Consider the following 17,997-nt stretch of genomic DNA (forward strand, 5'->3'; position numbering starts at 1 on the left):
ACTGAATGTATTAGAGAAATGTTCAAAGGATTGTTGTTATATATTATTCATGGATGTGATTTTCAGGGAAATATCAATACAAGATATTGCATAAATAAAGTAATGGACTATCTTGAAATTAAACCTGAACTTAGGATAAAATATGGAGTTTCTAAAAAAGCCAATAATAAATTAAATAAATTGTTTTCCAAATACATAAATGAATGATTTTTTTATCCATTTGGGAAAATAAGATAAAATTTAACAATCATAAAAATCTTTCAAATTCATTGAGATGTCTCATAGTTGGTTGAAGCAGATGTGGAAAAACCTGCTGACTTTTGAAGATGCTCCTGACTCCCAACTTTTTAGATTATGATAATTTAATAATTTTCACAAAGTCGAATTTTCAACCAGAGTTTCAACTACTCTCACAAGGTTTTAATGCTGGTCTTCAAAAAGAAGATATAATCGGTTTATTTAAACTTCAAAAAAACCTAAATGATTCTAACATTGCAGATATAATTCAACTATTTTGTGATACAGAGATGTAAAAAGAAATCAAAACCGATAACTTGTATTCTTAGTGATAATACGGATGATATACCGTCTCCCCAAGATTTGGATAAATCAAAATAGAACCTCGTTATCTTTGATGATTGTGTTAATGAGAGAAACCAAATGGTAATGGACAGCTACTACACAAGAGGGAGACATTCTTCTTGTAATTGTATTTATATTCGTCAATCGTACTTTCAACTTCCTCGTCGTTCCATCAGAAACAATGCTAATACTTTAGTTTATTCAAGTTAAATTCAATAGATATAAATAATTTTTGGAGAGATAATTGTTCTACATTATGTAGTAAAAAGGAATTTGGGGATTACATGAAGCACACGACTGAAAAATATAAATATATTGTTGTGAAAAAAGATGAGATATTAAGCGATATATTTTTTGTTTTATAAAACAATTAAATATATAAATGACAACTATTATTATAAATCTTGTGGGTAAATCTGCTTCTGGAAAAAACTTTCATCAATCAAGGTTCTTGTGTAGTACAAATGAGAATATTGCAAATTTACTTAAAAAACACCCTGCGATACGCATTGTATCAACAACAACTAGAGCAATAAGACCTGGAGAAGTAAAAGGTGAAGATTTCGAATTATCACTCTATTTCAGTGGAGGAACATATGCGATTGAGGAATGAAGGTCAAATATTTAAGGAGGTTTCTCTTGGTACAACAAAATATTCACATTGGAAGAGTGAGTTAAGGAAACTAAAATCTGGTGGTCTTGGGATATTAGAAACTAATCCAAAAGGAACGAGACAAATTAAACATCTGAGCAGAGTGAAGATTTTATCATTCGGTTTTGATGTTGATGAAGAAACTCAACGCAAACGTATGAAAGGCAGAGATGCAAGTATTAGTGAAGAAGAAATTACAACTCGTATTAATGTTAATAAAGAATTTGATGAAATATTTAAAGAAAAGGATTTATTTGAACACATCTACTTGGATGATGAAGAAAAGGAAAATTTCCCTGTTGATCTTTACAATTCATTAAATGCTATTTTCCAATAAATAAATGGATGCGAAAGAAAGAGCAAGAAGATTTAGGGAACATAAAAAGTTGTAAAACAACAGGAAGACATAAAGAAGAAACGCAGACAAAAACTAATGGGTGAAGAAGCATTTGAAAGGAAACAAGAGAAATTTTTTAAACCACTTTTAAAAACTTTCCAAGAAAAAATTATAGATGTTTCCACAGTTCCAACAATAAAATATACTCCGAGAAAGCTCCAAATGTTAAAAGATTTCAGTCAAATGACGTTGGAAGAATTAGAGCATATAGGAGAATTAGAATATAATGATGAATGATTATTTCAACAACTGGAAGAGATTAATCGACCCCCTGATTATATTGTGAATGCTTTTCAAAACAATGAATATTCAGCGGATTCAAAAACCAAAGCAGGACTCATTCCAACAGAACAACCAGCAATATTTCATCTTGTTCAAGAAAAGGTATTGATATTTAATGATGGATTAAGGTTCTTGAGTTTTGCTCAACCTCCTGTCAAACTAACTCCGAGATTAATGTTTCTTCTCACAAAAGATGGAAGACAAGGTTCAACTGTGATGGATGAATCAAAGTATATTGATAAACCATTGGATATGAAAAATAATGATGATAAAGTATATATTCATCTGCTGAACTCTGTTGATTATAGGGTTATTCTTTCTGGTAAAAGTAGGAAGAATGAGAAGGAGAAACACATTATTCAGGCTTTAAGTATCGTTGGTTCAGGCGTTAGTTTTCTTCCAAATGACCCATCACAATTAGTTAATAGACTGTTATTGTTGTTCGGTAGTAAGAAGTCTGGAAATAACAATTGTTTTAATGAAGCATCAGCCATTTTAGACCAGTTGATGAACATGAAAATAATTAATAAATATCAATATCAAGACATTTTATCTCATTAAATAAGATGAGAAGCACAATCCTTAGTTTCAATTTCACAACAAGCGACCACACATCTTCATTCCCATACCCACTACAACTTGACACAACAAAAGAATATGAAGCATCTTTATGTCCACATAAACTTATAATACCTTATTTAATATAACCGAGAAAAATGACAAGTTTAGTTATAATCCAGGAAGTGGATACAAAACGATAACAGTCTCACCCGGAGCATATGAGATTTCTCAAATATCTTCCGAAATTGCTCGTCTTATGAAAGAACAGGGTGATGAACCAAAAAATATTGTTATAGACATTCAAAAACGTACTTCAAAATCAACGATTAAACTTAAAAATAACTACAAGGTTGATTTCACAATTGATAATTCATTTAGAGAGTTATTAGGTTTCTCCTCAAAAAAGATTGAAACTAATGGGACGTTTTACAGTGATAATGTCATTCAAATATCCTCAGGAATAAATTCGGTGTTAATTCACTGTGATTTGATTGATGGTGCTTATAATGTTGGAATAAAAACAAATACAATATTTTCATTCAGTGCATACTCAACCCCAATTGGTTATAAATTCAATATGGAACCCAAAAATTTGGTTTATCTCCCTGTGTCAGGAAAAACCACACACAGAGTAAATTTTACGATAACCGACCAAGATAATCATATGATTTCTTTTAATGGAGAAGTTATATCCACAAGAATTCACCTACGTGAAGTTTTCCAATAAATAAATACGATGGTTATTTTGAGGAAACACAAGTTGGGAAAATATAAAAGAATTACAGGGGATGGGATGTTCCTTTCCCCATACTACAAGGGTGAAGGTATGTATCTTGGTAGAGGATACTATAAACCTAAGAGACAAAGGGGTGTTGGACATCAATTTCGAGGAGATGGGATAATTGATACTCTAATGGGTATTGGTTCAACTATTCTTAAACATAAAGACCTAATTGGTTCAACTGCTTCTGCTGTGGGAAATGTAGCAGGTGCTATAAAGAGTATAAAAGATTCCCAAAAGGAATCTCATAAATTACAAGCAATAAAAGAAATTAAGAAAGGCAAAACTCAGTTGTCCCCCCAAGAATGACAGAAAATAATTCGAATACTTGGATCAGGGTTTCAAAAGTTTTAGCATCTTTTTTTCCTAAATAAATACAAGTATGGAAGCATTTGATAGTATCTATGATTTGGATGATACCATTGTCATCTCAAACTCCACGAAAAAAGAATATTACTTCAAGGTAAATGCAATAACTGGAACAGACTGGAATGCAAATGGTACAAAAAGTTTTGAAATAAATAATCAACAAACCTATTTGAATCTATCTGAAAGTTTCTTGTTGTGTAAATTTAAATTCACTGAGGCTGGGAATAACACAAACGCTACACTCGTAAATGATTTCTTCTGGAAAATGTTTGATAGTGTTCGTTTGTACATTGGAACACAAGAAGTTGAAGCGGTTGATTATGTCTCTGCTGTATCTGAAATGATGAAATTTACACTCTATACATTCAGTGATAGAATGGGAAAGGGGTCCGTCGTAGGTTTTATTCCTGATATGTCAACGGGAACAACCACAGACCCTGGATATACTCAAAGGAAAGGAGCGTATAATGATGATACAAAAGCAGTTCATAGTTTTACTGTGGCAGTTCCTCTTGAAGTTATATTTGGATTTTGTGATCATGCTAAAGTTCTGTATGGTCTTAAAATTAGATTTCAACTACAAAGGAATGATAATGAAAATAGATTACTTTTTGGTGTGGTGTTGCTAGTGCTTTTGGTGATCAGAATAAATTTGTAATTGAGGAAATGAGTTGGTATATTAGTGAATATACTCTGAATCTTAAAACAGAAGAGATGTTGAATAGAAGACTTAACTCAAAGAAACCACTCAGTGTATCATATCTCAAAAGAAGATGTCAACACGTTAAACTAAACCAAACCACTTACACGTGGAATTTGGGTGTTCTGGAAGGAAAGCCATGATATCTGTGGATCATTTTTAAAAAGCCAGATGGTGATACTGCGACTGATAAGAATAATGCATTGCGTGATAATGCGAAGGTGAAACAACTTCGCGTTTCTCAAGATGGAACATTTTATCCACGAGATAGATTGGAAATTAATTGGGAAAAAAATGATTTTGCTGAAGCATACAAGTCTTACCAACAGGTGTGTGAAAGTAATGGAAATAAAGAACCTATTTTGGATATGACAGCATTTAAAAGTTTGAATACACTTGACCTGAGCGCTCAAAATAAACTATAAAGTCGAATCGAGTGGATACTTCCCTATACATTGAAAGAGGAGAGAATGAAGAAGTTGATACATATTGTTTGCTTTTGGAAGAAACAGAATTGCAGATTAATACAGATAATGGTGTTATGATTAGTCTCACATAATTTTTTGTTAAATAAATGAGTGGCAAAGTACCAACTGGGGTATATGTTAATCAAATCAATCTTCATAAACTATCATCTTGTGTTCAAAATCAAAAGCCTTATACGATTAACGTTAATACAATTCAGAGAAAAGGAGCAGTAAGATTTGATGTTTTGCTCACAAGAGAACAGGTTAAAATCTTGAATGATACTGGCTCACTTAAAATTAAAATGACAAAACCAATGTTAAAAAAAATATTTAATAAGAGGCGAGTGGAGGATTTCTCCCATTTCTACTTCCTTTATTTGCTGGTTTAAGTGCCGTTGGAGCATTGACGGGTGGTATTTCAACAGCGGTGAAAACTGCCAACGAAAGGAAGGCTCAACTCCAGGCTCAAAAAGAATTGAAAGACATAAAAAAGAGTTGGAGAAACAAATTAGTGGAAGTGGTGTAATTGTAGATTTTGCTGAAAAACTTGAAGGTCTGCCTGATAAAGCGAGATTGTTAGTTGGAGATATGCTTTCTTCTATCGCACAAGCAGGTGTAAAATTAACTAAAAGACGTAATGGATTATATCTTTCTCATAAATAAATGAGCATTGATGAGTTGTTTAAAGAATTTGGAAAGAATACACCAAATTTACAACTTGTAAAATATTGTAAGAAATTAAAAATTCATCATGTGGTTATTTGTATGACAGATGAATTAACAAATGTGCCTAAACATACAAAGAATATTATTATGAACTTCAAGATAATAATGGTAATGGTTCTCATTGGGTTTGTATTTTTAAAAGTCAAGACAAATATTATTTTGATAGTTTTGGTCTTCCACCACCTGTTGAAGTCATAAAATTCTTACAGAATGGTGTTTATCAAACCTTTCGAGTCCAACATTTAAATTCCAAGTGTTGCGGTCAATTATGTCTATATGTGTTATTTCAACTCAACAAAAATAACAATTTTATGACATTATTTTTAATCTAATATAAATGACTTATGTTGGTAAAGATGGTTCTATCTTTGGTGTATCCTAAGAACTGCATATTGATTTATCAAATTATTGCACAAACGCACAGGCTGAACGATAGAAATATAGTATAGCAAAAAATATTAATATGAAAAATGCTTATAAATTAATAAATTATCCAAGCCCGATTGACACGAATGACTTGGTGAGATTAAGACTTGGTGAGATATATCTTTAAATAAAACGGCTGTGTATTCTAAAGATACAGAAGTATTGATTTTATCTCCAGATCATACAGAATTCACAGTTCGAATTAAAATAAATTTTTATAAAGAAGGGCGTATCGTTTGTATGAGAATAGAACAATGGGGGTATGATATGAACGATTTAGGGTATAATTGGTCATTTAAAATTGACCTAGAAGACCTGGAACAATTAAATCAGTCTCGTAAGGAAGAATATTATCCACTCGGTATAGAGAATGAGTTTTGTGGAAGCACGATTAGGAAACAACAAATAAAACAATTTAATAAGAGTGAATATAATAATGGTTTTGCCCTCGTTTATATCATGAAAACAGAAAAAACAGGATTATATGTAATAAGTCAGGAAATACAAAATGATTTAACTACGGGAAGATGGGGAGGTGTTTCGTGTCAAAATATTATTCTGACATATATTTGTAATACATAAATGACAGCAAGAAGGCTTCAAGAAAATTATCATTTCTGTGTCCAAGCATACCTTCAAGAAAAGGGTATTCGGTATTTTAATAAATATGTTCTACAACATAAGAATGACTTCTTTTCAATAAAAGATTGGCTTTAAGCTGGTGTTGATAAACCGACAACTTTGGAATTAACTAAAATGTTAAATAATGAAAAAATTATAAAGTTAAGAAAAAGTATGGCTCTTTTAGAAATTCACAATAAATGTTATTGGTTTCCTGTTGTAAAAAAAAATTATTTTGGATACAGGAATAACAAGAAATCCTGATGAATATATGTATGATATTCTATGGGGTGTATGCGATTCAAGGATAGTAAGGGACGAGGGAGGAGTTGAAGAGAGAGAGAAGGGGGAGAGGGAGAAGAAAGAGAAGAAAGAGAGAAGAAAGAGAGAGAGATAAGAGAGGGAGGAAAGAGCGAGACTAAATAAATATCAAAATATGGAAACCAGTGAGATTAAAAAAAAGATTGGTGGTATTACAGAAAATAACTCAACCTACCGAGGAGGAAAACAAAGAATTGACAAGTCTATTTGCAATACTTTCGACAAGACTATTGACATCAACAAGATATTCATTATAATTCAAGTTTTTCATTTTTTTCTTAAATAAATGGAGGAGAGAGTGAAGGCATTTCTAAGGATTCTTTATGTTTTAAAAATTAAGATTCAAATGTGCATGTTGGAAACTAAAAAGGTTTTTGCACTCTGCAGGAATTTTTCTCATAAATAAATGAGTTATTATCTCAAATGTAAAAAGAAAACTAATACTAAAAATATTTCATATATTAAAAGTAAAAATAACAGGATTATACAAAAAGGTATATAATATGTTCAGTGTGTGGTTCAAAAAAAAATCAAGTTATCTCCAAACACAAACTCGGAGGAGATATACAAAAGTTTTTATCAGGAAGTAAATTTACAACTACTGGAATACCAGGGGAATTACATCTACCAATTACATCATTCTTTCTGTGGTCCAGTCACAAACTTGGATAAAAGATCAGATGAGACAGACAATCCTAAATCATGGAGTAAACCCATCAATAGAGTTGATGAAGTGTGCATGAGACACGATATTGATTATGGGAATACCACAACTTTGGAAGAAAAGCATGAAGCCGATAGAGAAATGTTGTATAATGTGTCTCTGATACAAAATCCAACCTTGAGAGAAAAAGTTGATCGGTTCATCGTGAAGAAGATGATCAGTGCTAAATTGAAACTTGGACTTGGAAATTCAAAAACTTATAGGCTCTAATGATGTCATTAAGACTGAAGAGCAATTAGCTGATGAATTACATAAACCAATATTCACAAAGTTTCGTAGAAGGAAGGTTTATTCCAAGGAAGTTGATTATATCTGGTCTGCTGATTTGATTGAACTCAATAATGATAAGGGGTACAAGTATGCTTTAATCTTTATTGATTTGAGTAGATACGCATGGGTTGTCCCTTTAAAAAACAAAACAGGTAATACTCTTATGTTAGCCTTTCAACAGATATTTAATAATAGTAAGAGATAACCTAAAAAATTGTGGACTGTTGAGGGTCGAGAGTTTTATTACAAGCCATTTATGAATTTTCTAAAAAATAACAGTATTACATTATACAGTACCTTTAATGAAGGGAAGGCCGTTGTTGTTGAACGTTTTAATCGTACCTTAAAAGAGAAACTATATAAAAAATTCACAGAACTTGGTTCACAACAATGGTCATCTTTTATTCAGGATATTGTGGATAAGTATAATGACACGATTCACACGTCAACGAATATGAAACCATCACAAACGTTTACAAAATTAAAATATGAAAAAGAGATTAATATCAGAAAACCTAAGTTCAAAGTTGGTGATATCGTAAGAATATATAGGTGGAAATCTCATTTTGAAAAAGGTTATATTAAACGATGGACGAACGAACTTTTAAAAATTGTTTATGTAATAGATACGGTTCCTTGGACTTATAAGATATATGATTTAGAAGGGGAAGAGATTTTAGGTTCATTTTATTCACAGGAATTACAAAAGACAAAACTAAGTAGATAATACCCATGGGAGCAATGGGTTGGTCCTTCACTTCCTCCTACTATACACCGTTGTGGACACTCGAGGGCCAAGTCCGAGGTGTATAACAGTATATAATGTGTGTCAAGGGGGGACGTTCTTAGATCTGTGAACCCCAAACACAGAATCCTCAACTGAATAGTGAAGGCTTAACGTGTGTGTGTGTGTGTGTGTGTGTGTGTGTGCAATGGGAGCAATGGGTTGGCACTTCACTCCCTCCTACTCTACACCGTTGTGGACACTCGAGGGCCAAGTCCGAGGTGTATAACAGTATATAATGTGTGTCAAGGGGGACGTTCTTAGATCTGTGAACCCCAAACACAGAATCCTCAACTGAATAGTCAAGGCTTAACCTTTGTTTGTTGGTGTGTGTGTGTGTGTGCAATGGGAGCAATGGGTTGGCGCTTCACTCCCTCCTACTATACACCGTTGTGGACACTCGAGGACCAAGTCCGAGGTGTATAACAGTGTATAATGTGTGTCAAGGGGGACATTCTGAGATCTTTGAACCCCAAACATAGAATCCTCAACTGAATAGTCGAGGCTTAACTTTTGTTTGGTGGTGGTGTGTGTGTGTGTGTGTGTGTGTGTGTGTGTGTGTGTGTGTGTGTGTGTGTGTGTGTGTGTGTGTGTGTGTGTACCAACCCTCACATTCAAAATCTTAACCCCAACCCTCACATTCAAAATCTCAACCCCAACCCCCAACCCTCGCCCAACACAATGTCTTTTTCAAAATGAGATTTCCACCTATATATATATTTTTTTACGCTTTTTTCTCTTCTTCCAATTCTGTCTTTTAAGGCTTTCAGGTTTGATGATGTAGAAAGGGGGAGTAAGCCTGCACTTTCTTCCCAGAACTAACAATATATATTTTTTATGTTTTTTTTTCTCTTCTTCCAATTCTGTCTTTTAAGGCTTTCAGGTTTGATGACGTAGAAAGGGGGAGTAAGAACTTTCTTGATAGGTTTAGATCCCAAAGAGTGGTAGCATTTCAAGTCTCCAAAATAAACCCAACTTTCCAAGTCTCCAAGGAATAACCACATTCCTGTTCAGTTTCCAAGATACGTATCACATTGTGAGTTATCAAGCCAGAACCCACATTTCAAGTCTCCAAAAATATAACCATCTATCCAAGACTCCAAGGTAGAATCACAATTTCCAGAAATATTGTGGGTTTCGGTGATAGATCTCACATAGTATAACTGTGGATCATCAAGGAAAACTCCATTTTTCCAATTTTTATGGGTTTCAGTGATAGATCTCACATAGTATAACTGTGGATCATCAAGGAAAACTCCATTTTTCCAATTTTTATGGGTTTCAGTGATAGATCTCACATAGTATAACTGTGGATCATCAAGGAAATCTCCATTTTTCCAATTTTTATGGGTTTCAGTGATAGATCTCACATAGTATAACTGTGGATCATCAAGGAAATCTCCATTTTTCCAATTTTTATGGGTTTCAGTCATAGATCTCACATAGTATAACTGTGGATCATCAAGGAAAACTCCATTTTTCCAATTTTTATGGGTTTCAGTGATAGATCTCACATAGTATAACTGTGGATCATCAAGGAAATCTCCATTTTTCCAATTTTTATGGGTTTCAGTGATAGATCTCACATAGTATAACTGTGGATCATCAAGGAAATCTCCATTTTTCCAATTTTTATGGGTTTCAGTGATAGATCTCACATAGTATAACTGTGGATCATCAAGGAAAACTCCATTTTTCAAAATGTCTGAAATTTGTGAGTCTCCAAGGTAAAACTTGTATTCTGGCTCATCAAGGTATAACTTGTTCAGGGGGTATTGTCTTGATAACTCACAATGAGTACTATTGTTGCAAAACTCTTTTTCAGGACTTTGCTGGTCTCCAAGGTATAACTCTTTGGTTGGGTCATCAAGGACGAACTCGTTCTGTGGTCTTGGTCGCTCATAAGGTCTTCAACCAAGCCAACAATTTCGCCCCAAGTTGTAGCAAAAGCAGTATATTCATTTCGTATTTCAGATACAATTTCCTGTGAGAGAAAATAATAATGTATTAATCAAGTGATTTAATTATTAAATGAGTATGCTTCAATCAAACTTTGAAAATAGGAAAATAAAATCTTACCTCAACAGATAAGAGGTTTGAATCTAGTTCATCAACTTTAAGGTTTAGTTCCATACAAGTAGTCAATCTCCAAGGAACCGCAAAGTCATCCCAATCAAGGCCTAGCTCATTCTGTGGGTCTTGTTTGCTCACAAGGTCTTCAACCAAGCCAACAATTTCGCCCAAAGTTGTGACAAAATCGGTATTTTCAGATACAATTTCCTGTGAGAGAAAATAACAATGTATTAATGAAGTTATTAAATTATTAAATGAGTCGATGCTTAAATCAAGCTGAAAATAGGGAAATAAAATCTTACCTCAATGGATAAGAGGTTTGAATCCAGTTCATCAACTTGAAGGTTTAGTTCCATACAAGTCGTCGATCTCCAGGCAAACAGACAGCACACCATTGCCAGCAAAAAAAATGTTTAAAATGGAGCCTGGGCTTGAGGCTTTTATAGGGAAAGACTGGTGGGTGTGGTTTCCTTTGGAAATTCTCTGGGCAAGCCCAGGCAAGCCTTCGTTGGGAAATTTTTCAAAACCATAACATTCTAGAATTTTCTAGTGATTTATTTGAGTCAGAGATGAACTGGAAATGATGTAAGAGTTGACGGGGCTTAGCAAAAGCAGGCGGAGCTTAGGAAAAGTGGGCGGGGCTTATGAAAATACCGCATGAAAAGTGGGCGGGGCTTATAAAATTTCATTAAAAGTGGACCGGGCTGAGGAAAAAGTGGGCGGGGCTTATGAAAAGTGGGCGTGGCTAAAGAAAAAGAACCTTGTGGCTCAGGAGGTGGTCAAACAAGAGCATTAAGAGAAGTTTATCATTTCGTAATGGCACAAAAGGGGTATCGAAAAAAATAAAATGATTCAAATGTTTTGTTTTTAAATATTTCAGATGGGGATTATTGTGCAAAGAAAATTAAACTATTGAAGGAATTTGAGAATGAACAAATCTTTATAGGTTCCATGAGTGAGCTAAACAATATGCATTGGTTATTTGAAAAAGAGTGTCCCTCGGCTTACATGTTTCAGATATTTCTTTAGAATCACCTTGAACAAATCACATTACTACTTTACTACTTGAACAAATCTTTATCTTATTGCATTGGTTATTTGAAAAAAAGTGTCCCGAGGTTAAAAGGGGAGACAAATAAATATACCTTGGGATAAAAAGGGGGTTTACTTTTTAGGGGGAAAAAAATGAATCGCTGAAAATCCCCCATTCATTTATATGGGGAAAAGTGAGCCAGAATCAGTATATTCACCCTACTTCTGAGGTTCGGAGACCGGATAGTGGCGAGATCATGGCGGGTGGATACATCTACTCTTGGTCTGGTCACTCTGATGCTTACCACACCCAAGAAGTTGCTGCAGCTGTGTCCATTAAGCGGACTCCAATGATAATTGTGGCAACACCGGTCAACGAGCGTATTATGAAACGAATGATTCGTCTCTCCGTATGTGTCGTTTCCCTGGTCTCTGTATATGCTTTGACTGAGGTGAGTGATCTCACCGTGAAGGACGCATTCTATGCCACGCTTGAGTCTGTGGTTGATCAGTGCTCCAGGCAAGATACTCTTCGAGTCTTGGAGGATCTCACCGCAACGGAGGAACTGATGGGGGATAGTTATGAGACATGTGTTGGTCCCCATGGGTCTGGAACTGTGAACCAGAATAGCACTAAGTTCATTGACTTTGCAAGAAGTCATGGACTTCGGGTAGCTGGTTCATGGTTTCAGCATCCACAGGCTCGTCGCTGGACTTGGAATTCCAATGCTGGTGGTCTGGCAAAGGAGATTGACCATTTGCTCGTTGATGCTCGCTGTCGGATGATCCAGAACTGCAGGGTCAACTGGAGTACTCAGTTCCTCATTACCAACCACAACTTTGAAGTTTCCGCTTCAATCCAAGAGAATGGTACCATCCCAGCCCATGCTGGATGTTGGCAAGCTCCAGGAGGAGAGGATAGCTGAGGAGTTTGCCAACAAGATGAGTGGGAATTTGGGGGAGCTGGATGCTCTGGTGAATCTCTGGTGAATTGTGGAGTTCCTTGAAGACCACCATCCTTGATGTTGCTGGTGGATGTCTTGGAATTCACCGGAGGGCGAAGAAGAATTTTGACCCTCAAGGGACACTGGATACCATTGACCAGAGTTGCAGGTTCAAGCTTAATGGCAGAGCTGAGCTGTTCAGGGAGTTGAGGCGTAAAACTGTACGTGCGCTGTGGGTGGACAAGGAGGCCTATGTGCAAGTTGAGGTGGTAGAGCATCAGCTGTGGTCCAGTGATTCTTGTCTTTACAGGGGAATTTATGCATTGTGTTCCACCAAGCCCGTCCCTCGGTGTACTGCAGTTAGAGGGGAGGTTGGTAGACTCTCAACAGAGAAGTCCGAAGTGAAGGCCCGCTCGGTCTGTTTACTTTAACCGGCTGTACCACGCTGATCCACCAGCGGCAGAGTTAGATGTCAGGGTAGTTACTATTGCTGACCCTTCAATCAACAGTGATCCACCTTCGTTTGTGGAAACACAGGCTGTGGTGAACCGGTTGAAAAGGGATGAAGCTCCTGGGATTTGCGGCATCCATGCTGAACTTCTCAAGGCTGGTGGAAATGCTGTACTCATGTCATTGCATGCAGTTCTGTCCTCTGCCTGGAACACAGGCATCATCCCAACTGACTGGAAGAGGGGCCTTGTTGTCCCTCTCTGGAAAGGGAAGGGTGATCACAAAGACTGCAACAACTACTGAGGGGTGACGCTGCTCTCAGTGCTGGGCAAGGTCTTTGCTCGGATAATTATTGATAGGGTTCGCCACCATCTGCTTGAGCACCAGTGTCCATAGCAGTCAGGCTTTACACCAGAGAGGTCAACGGTTGACCGTATCCTTGCTCTTCGGGTCCTCATCGAAGGCAGACTATAGTTTCAGCAGGGGCTGCTTGCAGCCTTTGTTGATCTCTGCAAAGCATTCAATTCAGTTAATGGGGACGCCTTTTGGAGGATTCTTGGTCTTTGTGGGGTTCCACCAAAACTGATCAATCTGATTGCTGAACTATACTCTGGTACTGAGAGTGCTGTGAGATGTGTTGGTGCCATCTCTGACTTGTTTCCAGTTGTTACTGTAGTTTGTCAGGTGTGTGCCCTGCCCCCCCCCCACACTTTTCAGCGCTTGTTTGGACTGGATTCTGGGGAGGATGTCGGAGAGATCAAGCTGCGGTGTATCGATTGGGAATGTCAATATCTCTTACCTTGATTTCGCAGATGATGCAGTCATCTTTGCGAAGTCTCAAGATATCCTTTTGGGGGCCCTTGAGGTGCTATATGAGGAGTCTGAGCCTCTGGGATTTTGGGTTTCCTGGGTCAAAACTAAGATCCAGGCTTTCAGTGACATTTTGGATGATGCTGTCCTGTCTGTACCTGCTTTTAATAAGGATGTTAAGGTCACGGAGAGATTCACTTATCTTGGCAGTGATATTCATGTCTCTGTTGGCTGTGAGCCAGAGGTCAATAGACTTCTGTGTTTGGGCCTGAAGAGTCATGAGTTCACTAGATCATGGGGTATGGCACTGCCGGTACCTGTGCAGGACGGCAAAAGTCCGAGTCTTTGGGTCCTTGGTGCTTCCAGTCTTGCTATATGGATGTGAGACTTGGACTCTGACTAGGGATCAGAGACAGACTTCATTCCGCATGCTCCCATACCTGACCTGACTTGTCCATCTCCGATCATTGTCGGTGGTGTATGAAGATGAAGCAATGGTTAAATACCTCCATCGAGAATGGGTTCCTTATCCACACGTTGAGTCCAAATGCTTTTCACAAATTAAGCTGAGAGGCTCGTAAAGAATCACCTTGTGATAATGGCCAGGGGTTTTGATACTTTCATTGGAACAGATAATTATGTCAATTAGTTCATCTGTGTCTTAGTTTCTTGCTTTGCCTGCATTTATGGCAACATGAGCGACATGAGTCAACCAATCGATCAGTGATTGGAGAACAATGGTGTAACTATGTGGAGGAAAAAAAAGTACTTGCCAAAGGAATCTCAATATTTTCTTTCCTGCTGCTTCCTGGTCCAGTCGTCTGTTGAGGAAACAATGCTGGCACCGCTTCCCTCGACTTCTTCCTTCACAGCATTTCCGAGCCATTCCTTTTTCTTTGGTGAGGAGGGTGTTTGGTTAACGACACCCAGCAGGATTAAAAACAAAACCTGTCAAACGGCAGAGGAGCTCCTTGTGAGCCAATGGCCATCCATAGCTAGTGCCCAACTGTGTCTGCAGACGTCCTCCTGCAGTTGGGTTACTTTTTATTTGGAGGTTGGTGGCAGGATTTGCACTCAGGTCACTGTAAAACCCTTCATTCCGAAAAACACAAAAACGCAAAAAAATCTGAAAACCCACTCCGTGGGAGTACCTCCTGTGCAGCTTCCCTTCGCAGGGCAGCTCACCGGATGACGGGATTGGGGCGAAGCTTTCGGGACCCCCAATCTTTGATGATAAGAGGGAAACCACGGGTTAACATTTCTTGGACAGATTGTGGGAGAGTGTGTCGGAGTTGCAGAGGTGTCGTCCACCAGACGGCGGTCTCCTTGGGTTAACCTGAGGCGGTCCCTTTGGGTGGGTGCCTGGAATGTCCTATCCCGAAGAGACGATGATCACCTATCTCTGTTATCATCTGAGCTCAAGCGTTTGGACATCAATATTGCAGCACTCTCTGAGGTTCGCAGACCGGATTGTGGCGAGATATTGGTGGGTGGTCACACCTACCATTGGTCTGGTCGTTCTGATGGTTACCCTACCCAAGGAGTTGCTGTAGCTGTGTCCAATAAGCTGACCCCAATGTTAATTGAGGTGACACCGGTCAACGAGCATATTATGAGATGAAGGATTCATCACTCCTTCGGTGTCATTTCCCTGGTCTCTGTCTATGCTCCGACTGAGGCGAGTGATCTCACCGTGAAGGATGAATTCTACGCCATGCTCGAGTCTGTTGTTGATCAATGCCCCAGACGAGATACACTTCTCATCTTGGGGGATTTAATGCATCGAATGGAACTGATAGGGATGGTTATGAGATATGTGTTGGTCCCCATGGGTCAGGAACTATGAACCAGAATAGCACTAAGTTCCTTGACTTTACAAGAAGTCATGGACTTATGGTGGCTGGTTCATGGTTTCAGCGCCCACAAGCTCATCGCTGGACTTGGTATTCCAAAGCTGGCGGTGTGGCAAAGGAGATTGACCATGTCCTCTTTGATGATCGCTGGAGGATGATCCAGAACTGCAGGGTCTACCGGAGTGCTCAGTTCCTCAATACTGACCACAGGCTTGTTGTAGCAACTCTAAAGCTGCACCTTAAATCCTGGAGAATGGTACCATCCCAGCCTAGGCTTGATGTTGGCAAGCTCAAGGATGAGAGGGTAGCTGAGGAGTTTTCCATCAGGCTGAGTGGACATTTGGGAGGTCTGAGTGCTTTGGGGGTTCTGGAGAGTTGTGGAGTCCCTTCAAGACCACCGTCCTTGATATTGCCAGTGGATGTCTTGGAACTCACCGTTGGGCAAAGAAGAATTTTCTCTCTCAAGGCACACTGGATAACATTGACCAGAGTGGCAGGGCCAGGCTGAATGGCAGAGCTGAGCTGTTCAGGGAGCTGAGGCATAAAACTGTATGTGCACTAAGGGTGGAAAAGGATGTCTTTGTGCAAGGAATCTGTGAGGGGGTAGAGCATCACCTGTGGACAGGTGATTCTCGTCCCGCTTACAGGGGAATTCGCGCATTGCGTTCATCCAAGCCCATCCATCGGAGCACTGCAGTTAGAGCAGAGAGTGGTAGGCTCTTGCCAGAGGAGTCTGAAGTGAAGGCCCGCTCAGCCAGTTACTTTGAGCGGTTGTACCAGGCTGATCCACTAGCTGTCGAGTTGGATGTCAAGGATGTTACAATCCCTGTTGCTGACCCTCCAATCAACTGTGGTCCACCTTCGCTTGTGGAAACAAGGGCTGCGGTGAACCGGTTGAAACGGGGTAAAGCTCCAGGGATCTGTGGCATCCAAGCTGAACTTCTCAAGGCTGGTGGAAATGCTGCACTCATGTTGTTGCATGCAGTTTTGTTCTCTGCCTCATCATCCCACACAGGCATCATCCCAACTGATTGGAAGAGGGGTCTTGTTGTCCCTCTCTGGAAAGGGAAAGGTGATCGCCAAGACTGCAACAACTACCGAGGGGTGACGCTGCTCTCAGTGCCGGGCAAGGTCTTTGCTCGGATAATTCTCGATAGGGTTCGCCACCATCTGCTTGAGCACCAGCGTCCAGAGCAGTCAGGCTTTACACCAAAGAGGTCAATGATTGACCGTATCCATGCTCTTCGAGTCCTCACCGAACGCAGACGAAAGTTTCGGCAGGGGCTACTTGCAGCCTATGTTGATCTCTTTAAAGCGTTCGATTCATTGAATCGGGATATGCCCTCTGGAGGATTCTTAGTCTTCGTGAGGTGCCACCAAAACTGATCGATCTGATGTCTGAACTCTACTCTGGTACTGAGAGTGCTGTGAAATGTGGTGGTACCATCTCTGACTTATTTCCAGTTGTTACTGGAGTTCCTCAGGGTGTGTACTGGCCCGCACACTTTTCAGCACTTGTATGGACTGGATTCTTGGGAGGATGTCGGAGAGATCAAGCTGCGGTGCGTTGTTTGCGAATGTCAAGATCTCGGACCTTGATTTCGCAGATGATGCAGTCATCTTTGCGGAGACTTTAGATATCCTTTTGAGGGCCTTCGAGGTGCTGAATGAGGAGTCGGAGCCGCTGGGATTACGGGTTTCTTGGGTCAAAACTAAGATCCAGGCTTTCAATGACATCTTGGATGCTGCTGTCCTGTCTGTGTCTGTTTGTGGTGAGGATGTTGAGGTCGTGGAGAGATTCACTTACCTTGGCAGTGATATTCATGTCTCTGCTGGCTGTGAGTCAGAGGACAATAAATGTCTGGGTCAGGCCTGGGGAGTCATGGATTCACTGGATCATGGCGTGTGGCACTGCCGGTACCTGTGCGGAAGGACTAAAGTCCGAGTTTTCAGGTCCTTGTTGCTTCCAGTCTTGCTCTATGGATGCGAGACTTGGACTCTGACCAAGGATCTGAGACGGAGATTGATTCCTTTGGCACCAGGTCTCTTCAGAGAATCCTTGGCTATCGCTGGTCGGATTTTGTGTCCAACGAGCGGTTGCTGAGAGAGACTCAGATGAGATTTGTTACCTGCATAGTCTGTGAGCATCAGTTGCGGCTGTATGGACATGTG

This window comes from Eptatretus burgeri, chromosome 16, assembly GCF_056783735.1.
Source record: "Eptatretus burgeri isolate ZD-2024b chromosome 16, Ebu_testis_v1, whole genome shotgun sequence".
In the NCBI taxonomy this organism is placed as follows: Eukaryota; Metazoa; Chordata; class Myxini; order Myxiniformes; family Myxinidae; genus Eptatretus; species Eptatretus burgeri.